The following is an 8,030-nucleotide window of genomic DNA, read 5'->3' as shown; positions in this document are numbered from 1 at the left end:
TTTCAGTAAAATACACACAATTACGGCAAAATGGCAATTACCGAATCAGGTGGTGGCCATCTGAGTGATCATTATACCATTCTTTCAGCTCTTCTATGCTTAAATATTTAAAAAATAAAAATCTGGGGGTGTGCAGATAGCAGACCGGTGCCTGAGTGATGGGACAAGGCCGGCCGGCACTTGTCAGCCCCGCTGGGTTCGTTAAGGGTTTTGGATTCTGTCCTGAGTGCGCAAGGAAGTCCTTGAAGGTTTTAAGCAGGGCGTGACGTGATCTGATTTTTTCTAAATTTATAGCTTTAAAAGAGATGTTTTCCCTTTGAAGTTTGTCACAGTGGGTGACATAGAAAATGATCCATGGCCAAGCACCAGGAAGCTGCTAATGTCTGTATCGGGGAAGCGTAATTATCGAGCTGTAAACCAGAAACCTCTTCATGTGCTGATTTTTCTGAATAAACCTGAATTCTTTGGTTTCCAAAAGCTGTGTGAAAATAAAAACTCATAATCGTTTACAGATAATAATAGCACAGCTGCTGAGGCACCACCCAGACAAATTAAATCAGATTCCTGGAACCTCCGCTGCTTCTCCCGCGCAGCCCCGCTGAGCCCGCTGGGTTGTGCGGGGTGATGAGTGTTCCCACAGGCCCTGAGACCCAGCCTGGCCCCCTGTGAACGCGAAGGCATCAACTGCACGGGCCTGTCACTCGCACTCTGGACCTTTCCCAAGTACAGACAGACCCTGGCTCTGGAGGACCAAGGCCACGGAAACCTGCCCTCCCAGGATTTCATGGGTTTTCTTTTCTTTTTCACTTAATTGACTTCTCTGAGGACATGATGATCCATGTGTGTTATAAAGAATTAAGGTAATTTGTAAAATTATAAGAAAATAAAATCACCCGAGTCCCACTACCGTTTTGTTTGGCAATGGTGACTGCCCTTCAGGTGTGGCCTTATGGGGTGAGACACAGGCGCAGACACAGAGCTGCCCGTCAGTGGGGCCAGAGCGCCGGCACTGTTGTTTTTAGATTGTATTTATTTACTTTTAGAGAGAGGGGAAGGGAGGGAGAAAGAGAGGGAGAGAAACATCAGTGTTTGAGAGATACATCGACCTGCCAGATCGATCTGTCTCCTGCACGCCCCCTACTGGGGACCTGTCCTGCAACCCAGGCACGTGCCCTGACTGGGAATCCAACCGGTTACCTTTCGGTTCACAGGCCTGCGCTCAATCCACTGAGCCACTGCTTATGATGGTCAGTGTTTGCTCTTCTTTGGGCTTGCCTCCCTCCCTTGTCCCTTCTCCACTCCATCCCCACCCCCAGTAACCACAGCTAACAATGCAACGTGCTGCCTCGATCAAACCCAAGCACGTATATGCTGGGAATGGGATTGCTTTTTGTGTCACAAAGCTGGAACCCTATTGGTCACACTTTCTTCTCTGAAGAAAGTAAAGTTTGTTTTACTGTCTTCATTTAAGAACTTTGTGGACTCTGCCACAGCCAGTGGGACAGACTAACTTGTTCTGTCTCGCGGCCCCGTGGTACTCCACGGCGTGGCTGTTTCACTGCTCATTCAACCACCTCCTCGTGGTGGACACGTACTCTGTTTCCAATTGTCATGGCTGAAACCTGCTACAGTAATAATGCTTTAAAAACGTAGTGGGGCAGAGCCCTGACTGGTGTGGCTCAGTTGGCTGGGCGTCGTCCTGCGGGCAGCGGTCATCAGTTGGGTTTCTGGTCACGCCTGGGCTGTGGGTTCCGTCCCTGGGGAGTGCGTGTGCGAGAGGCAACTGATGTTTCTCTCCTTCTCTCCCTCCTTCCCCTCTCTCTAAAAAAAATAAATATTTATTTTAAGAAACCTATTGAGGCAGAATAAAATTTGAAAGATAATGGCTGAAAACTTCCTAAATTTGATGAGAAACATTCACCTGTCCATCCAGGAATCTCAGTAGACGTTCTAAGGACACAAACTCTACTCGGAGTTGAGCCATGTCGTCGATTATAATTTCCCTTCTGCACAACCTTTTCTTTTCCCGGGTTAGTCATTGTTTCGTTGCCTAGAAAAACCTATGTACTTATTATTAATTTAACCCTAAACTCAACACCAGCTGTTTAAATCATTTCTCAAGATGTCCAGTTGAATTCAATGGCTTACAAATTTAATCTCAAGAAAACCTCCGCTAGCACTCCGGCCTGGCTCGGGGGCCAAGCTCTCCGGCCTGCCGCACAGTGCCCTGGTGGGGACTTTCTCCTCCTGTCATCTCCCCAGAGGAGTCCCTTCCCCTCTTTTTATTGTTCAATTTTTATTTATTTTTATTTGGGGGATGGAGGTGCTACTTTATTTTTTTGAGTTCTTGTCAGATTTTTAATTAAGAAATGTGTCTACCACTTACTATTAGGTGCTTTGCTTTCCAATGAAATGTCAAATCTCTTCTCTTTATAAGTTGGTCTTTAACAGCTGTTTTAATTGGGAAGACAAACTTGGCTGTGCCTCCCCCTCTTTTTAATGTTGGCGTTCCTATTCCGGTATCAAATTATATTCCTTTTACTTGCTTTTCTCCCTTATTTTTGTGGAACACCAATAAAGGGTGCATAAGAAGTAAATTTTTTTGAGATCTTGCAAAAAATGTATGAAATAATTCTAGATTGCTTCTGAAAGGACTGTTAACAGTTCGCATTTCCATCAGCAATATAGGAAAGTGCGCATGTCCCAAACCCTCAGCAGCTCTTTCGTTTTTGCCTGCTTGCTGGGTATAACGCCAGCTCATTGGGACTTGCATCTGCCGTTCCCTGCCTGCTAGTGGAATCAAGCATCTTCAGCGTATGTAGCTGCCGCCTGGACTTGCTCCTCTGTGAGCTGTCTCTTCAACCCGTGGCCAATGGTCTTCTTGCTGTTTGTCCTTTTGCTGTGGACCTGTAAGGACTGTTCGCACAGCACAGGTCAGCATGGACCAGCACGGGCCGGGCCCACGTTTGCAAATACAAATCATCCTTTCATTTTGCTTAGGGTATCTTCCTAATTTTTTCATCCCATTAAAAAAAATTTTTTTTGTTTATTAATCCTCACCCAAGGATATGTCTACTGATTTGAGAGAGAGAGAGAGAGAGGAACATCAATGTGAGAGAGAAACATCGGTAGGTTGCCTCCCATTTGCACCCAAACAGGGATCGAACTTGCAACCTTCTGGTAGACGGGAGGGCTCTCCAAACAAGTGAGCCGCCCAGCCCGGGCTGGCCTCCAGTTTTAGCATGGGTCCACCTAAAAGAATTTTGGTGGCCTCAGGGCTTCTATTCTCGGTTTAAATTTTTCCCCAATCCCTGGATTGTAAGTATAGTTTCCTGAGTTTTCGTCTAAGACTTTTATTGAGACTTTATCATCTGTAATTTACTTTTGCCTGTGGTGTGAGGATTGATCCAATTTTATGTTTAATGTTTTCCAAGTGGACGGCCGGTTGTGCTGCACCCATCGCTGAATAGCTTGTCCTCTGCTGACTCCACCGAAGTTCTGCTTTTGCCACGGTTTAAGTTCCCATGCACGGCGAGTCCATCTCTGGACTATTTAGTTGTCCTGATCACAGGCTTTTGATACTTTCCATGTGAAATTAAATATCGTGTGGGACAATGCAGTTAATAAATAATAAAGTGTTACCTAATTTTGAAAAAGCCGCACTTCAGTTGCAATTGCATGTGGGGGCGTTCACACTTTCTTCTTACTTTAAGTGACCCCGTTTTCCGATGTTAGCCCCTTCTCTGTCCTTCAGCATGTTTTCCTTCACAGAGGCCCTGCACCCCCGTTACACTTACCCCTAATAATACAAATGTGAGTGCAACACCTTTTTTCCGTTTCTAGCCAATGATTTCTTACAACATCAAGCTGATCTTCTCTCTTCTTTTTTCAATAGTAAGCATTTAATTTTTTTAAATAGAACCTTCCAAACACTATTTTGTTTTCATTCTAAGTGGAATGGCTTTAGTATTTAGAACGATGCTTGCTGTTAAGTTCTGGCAAAGAAACTTTATCATACGTAAGTAGTTTAGTCCTTTCTTTCTTATTCATTTTTTATAAAGAGCTATTGAATTTTTTCAACTGACTTTTCCACATCGGTTAATATGGTCACAATGTACTGTCCGTTAGGGTGAGGTAAAGAATTATGCTGACCCCTGGCCGGTGTGGCTCAGTTGGTTGGGGCGTTGTCCCGTAGACCAAAGGGTCACGGGTTCGATGCCAGGTCAGGGCACCTGCCCAGGTTGCGCGTTCAGTCCCCTGTTGGGGCGCATAGGAAAGGCAGCGATGTTTCTCTCCGACATCAATGTTTCTCTCCCTCCCTTCCTCTGTCTCTAAAATTGGTGAGCATGTCCTCAGGTGAGGATTTAAAAAAAAGAATTATGTTGCTCAATTACTTGATATTTAACCTGTCTTGCATTTTTGAAGTAAGCTCTACTTGCTCCAAGTTTGTTCTTCTTCTTTTTTTTTAATCCTTACCTGAGGATATGTTTATTGATTTTAGAGAGAGAGGAAGGGCGGGGGGGGGGGGGGAGAGAGACGTCCATTGGCTGCCTCCCTGCACGCCCCCCTGACCAGGAACGACCCGCAACCTTCTGGTGTGTGGGGACTGCCCTCCAACCAACTGGGCCCCTCCCAGGGCAAAGTTGGTTATTCTTTTGGTGTAAAATTATGTTTTATTGCTTAGCATTTTATTTAGAATGTTCGACTTATTGGCTTGTGTTTTGCTTTTGTTCTTGTATTTGTTAGGTTTACTATGTTTATTAGGTTTTTTCTATTAAGGTGATGCTGCCTTTATAAAATAAATTAGAGTGTTCCTATTTTTTTCTATAACCTAGCATAGTTTAAGTGACATGGGAATTACTTTTATTTTTATCAGTTTAAACTATCTGAAGATTCACTCAATTTACCTCTGAAATCGCTTTACACATACAAAAAGGCGTGTAACATAAATGTAAGTTAGGAAACGGAAGGAAGAGCCAAGAACTAAGTTAAGGTACGTTCATAGCTAACTGGTCCAGGCCACCAAGGGGCCAGCGTGTCTGAGGGGACGGCGTGCGCTGCCTTTTCCTCAGCAGGATCCGGAGGGGCCGGGCTGCTGGGCAGGTTACCTGGGCGGAAGTGAGACCCTGCAGTGGGATTTGTGGTTTGCTCTCCTTCCCTCTTCTGTTTTCTTTGTAATTACAATCAGCCACATTTAAAGCCCCACTGTTTTCATGACTGAGTAAAGCGACCCGAGCAGGCGAGGGAGCAGGGCAGTGAGGGCTGGAAACCCAGCTCTGCGCTGCACGACGCGGGCACCTCTGCGGGGCTGGTTTCTCAGCTCCATAACAGACCCGTGCGGGGCTTAGTGAGATAAAGGCTGCGGGCCGGCCACAAGTGCACCGCACCCTTGTGCCCCCACACCTCTCCACTACCAGAGAAGGCTGCACTTCGCTGTACGGGGAAGCGGGAGCCACGGCAGGTCTTTGAACTGGGGAGTCACCAAGCTCCAATAAGCTTGACAGGAAGGGCTGAGTGCTGGGAGGTGGATTTAAATAGCCTGGTATTAAAGGTGGGCAAACTGAGGCACAGAGAGGGAAAGTTCCTTGCCCAAAGCTGCACAGCTGCGTGACAGTGCTGGAGTCCAAACCCGGCTCTTCCCGACTCCGGGCCTGCCAGTCACAGCCTCTACTCCCCCACCGCCCCACCACGCCCAGGTTCCGAGAGATGCCTCCAGCCCTCCACAACCCACGGCGCCACCAACTTCTTGGGAGGGACATGCATCGCCCCTTGTGCCCTGGCACCTTTCCTACCTGCCCCCGCATGAGTCACTCACCAGAGCCAGAGTGAAAGAGCCCATCTCCTGGGGGAGTTCTCTATGTGAGTGCATTTTGAGTTCCTGTCTTAGTCACCACTTCTCTTGGTTCCCACCCTTCCCCCAGATGCTGGGAGCCTCCAAATCCCTGGCCAGAGTTGCCCGTGCCAACCCCCTCCCGTCCACCTTGGGCTCAGGCCCCGGTGCAGCGGAGGCTTGGTGGTAGGGCAGGATGGCTGGGGGCACCAGGACCTATAAGCACCATCAGCCTCCCTCCACTACATGAAAGCCGTGAGCTCTACAGTGCTTACTTTAGCCAGGCCCTGCTCTAAGCTTTTTGTATCTATTAACACATTTAATCCTCATAAAAGCCCATTAGGTGCCATGGTCCAAGCAGAAAGGGGACGTTCACAGAGCCAGCAAAGGACAGAGCAGAGTCCAGCTCTGGCATCTGTGGGCCGAGTCCTGCACGCGTCACCGGAAAGGGACCAGAGGGAGCGGGTCAGCCTCGGGCCTGCCGGTAGTGGGTGAGTTCTTGACTTCATGCAGGAAAGATTTCAAACACAGGTCCAGGTGACTTTGAGAGTATGTTTATTAAAGCTACGGACAGTGAAACAAGGAAGGGCTTAGGATAGAAGAAGCAACAGGAGACAGCCTGGGCTGTGCTCTGCCCTGGCGCTCTAGAACTGTTGTGGGAAAGAAGTGAGCCAAGGCAGGGCCGCTGTCAGGTCACTGAAAGTCAGAGAACAGGAGCCTTGGGGACAGGTTCAGGGGCTTAGCTGGGACGAGCTGCTGCTGCCCACTGCTCCCCTGGTTGCAAGTCTCACGGGACCCATCAGAGTTTAGGAGATGTGCCTGTGGGGGGAGAGGAGGAAGAAGGAAAAGGCACAGGCGTGCTCCCAGGAGGGAGAACAAGCTCTGGGTTCCTTGTCTTGAGGGTTTTAAAGGCTGGGAGTTTAGGGGAGGTCTTAGTGGAAGACCTCAATAGGACATTCACCAACTTTATTCCCTTACCTTCATCTGTCCTTGGATGTGGTTGGCAAAGTCAGTAATTGGAATTCTGTAATCTAGCTCCCTGAGCACGTGATTTAAGCTATTTACCCTCTAGTTGGGGAAGAGAACTATAAACCGTTTACTCGGAAGCACCCTTGGTTAGGGAAGGTAGGGTTTTGTGATTTGCTAGCTGGCTGTAAACTGCTTGGCCGTTTAACTGCCTCAGCTCCCCCCATCCCACGCATCCTAACTTACTAGCCTGCCTCACACAGACTCACGAGGGTTCCTGCCTCCCGGTCCCGCTGGATTCCCCAGCACCACCCCCCTCCATGATTGGTTTCCCGGTGGGGAGGTGTCCCTGCCCTGGGCCTCGTCCTGCCCAGCCCAGTCAGAGCCGCTGAGAATGGGGAGCAGGGGCCGCCCTCTGGGGGGAGGCACCAGCTCTGCTCAGTGCTTTCCTTTGCTCCAAACACCCTCCTTCTCGCCGCTGGATCAGTCCCCACTCCTGTATACAACTCAAGGGCAGCAGCACCCCCTCTAGGAAGCCTTCTGGGTGTGCCCCCATAGAGCCCTACACGTCCCCTAGTGAATCCCAAACTTGCCACTTGCTTGCTGTGCCCTTGGGCACATTACTGGATCCCTCTAAGCCTCAGTTTACTCATCTACTAAATAGGGCCAGTGATATTTCATGGGGTTTTTTTTGAAAGTATACTTTTTTTTTCATAGAATTTATTGGGGTGATGACATTTGTTAATAAAATTATAGAGGTTCCAGTTGTACAATTCTATAATTCATCATCTGTGGTTTGTGTTGTGTGCTCACCACCCCACCCCGGGGTTATTTTGAGTATGAAGAAATAAACCAGGCAATGTCCTTGTCACAGGGCCTGGCTCTCAGGAAACGCCGCTAACGGCTCCCCGAGAGCACTGATGTGAGCGCGCTGGGCCGTAGCTGCTGCAGACATCTCTCCCTCCGGACTAAGGGCTCTGCGAGGGAGGGATGCGCACTGTTTCCCCGCTTGGCCCAGCCCCAGCACAGGGCCTCCTCTGGTTGTTGACTGAAGGACCGAGGGTCCAGCAGCCAGCAGGGGAACGGAGGCTGAGAGCTGGGGCCCAGGGCTCAGTGCAGGGTCAGGAGAGAAGGTCTGGAACGAGTCACCCAAGATGTGCCTCTGCAGCATTCAGATTGCTTTGAGCTGAAGGCATTTTGGCTTCAGGCTCAAGAGAAACTTCTGCCCCTTCCT

This window comes from Desmodus rotundus, chromosome 1 (genome assembly GCF_022682495.2).
Source record: "Desmodus rotundus isolate HL8 chromosome 1, HLdesRot8A.1, whole genome shotgun sequence".
NCBI classification, from domain to species: domain Eukaryota; kingdom Metazoa; phylum Chordata; class Mammalia; order Chiroptera; family Phyllostomidae; genus Desmodus; species Desmodus rotundus.
This window is presented reverse-complemented; position numbering follows the sequence as displayed.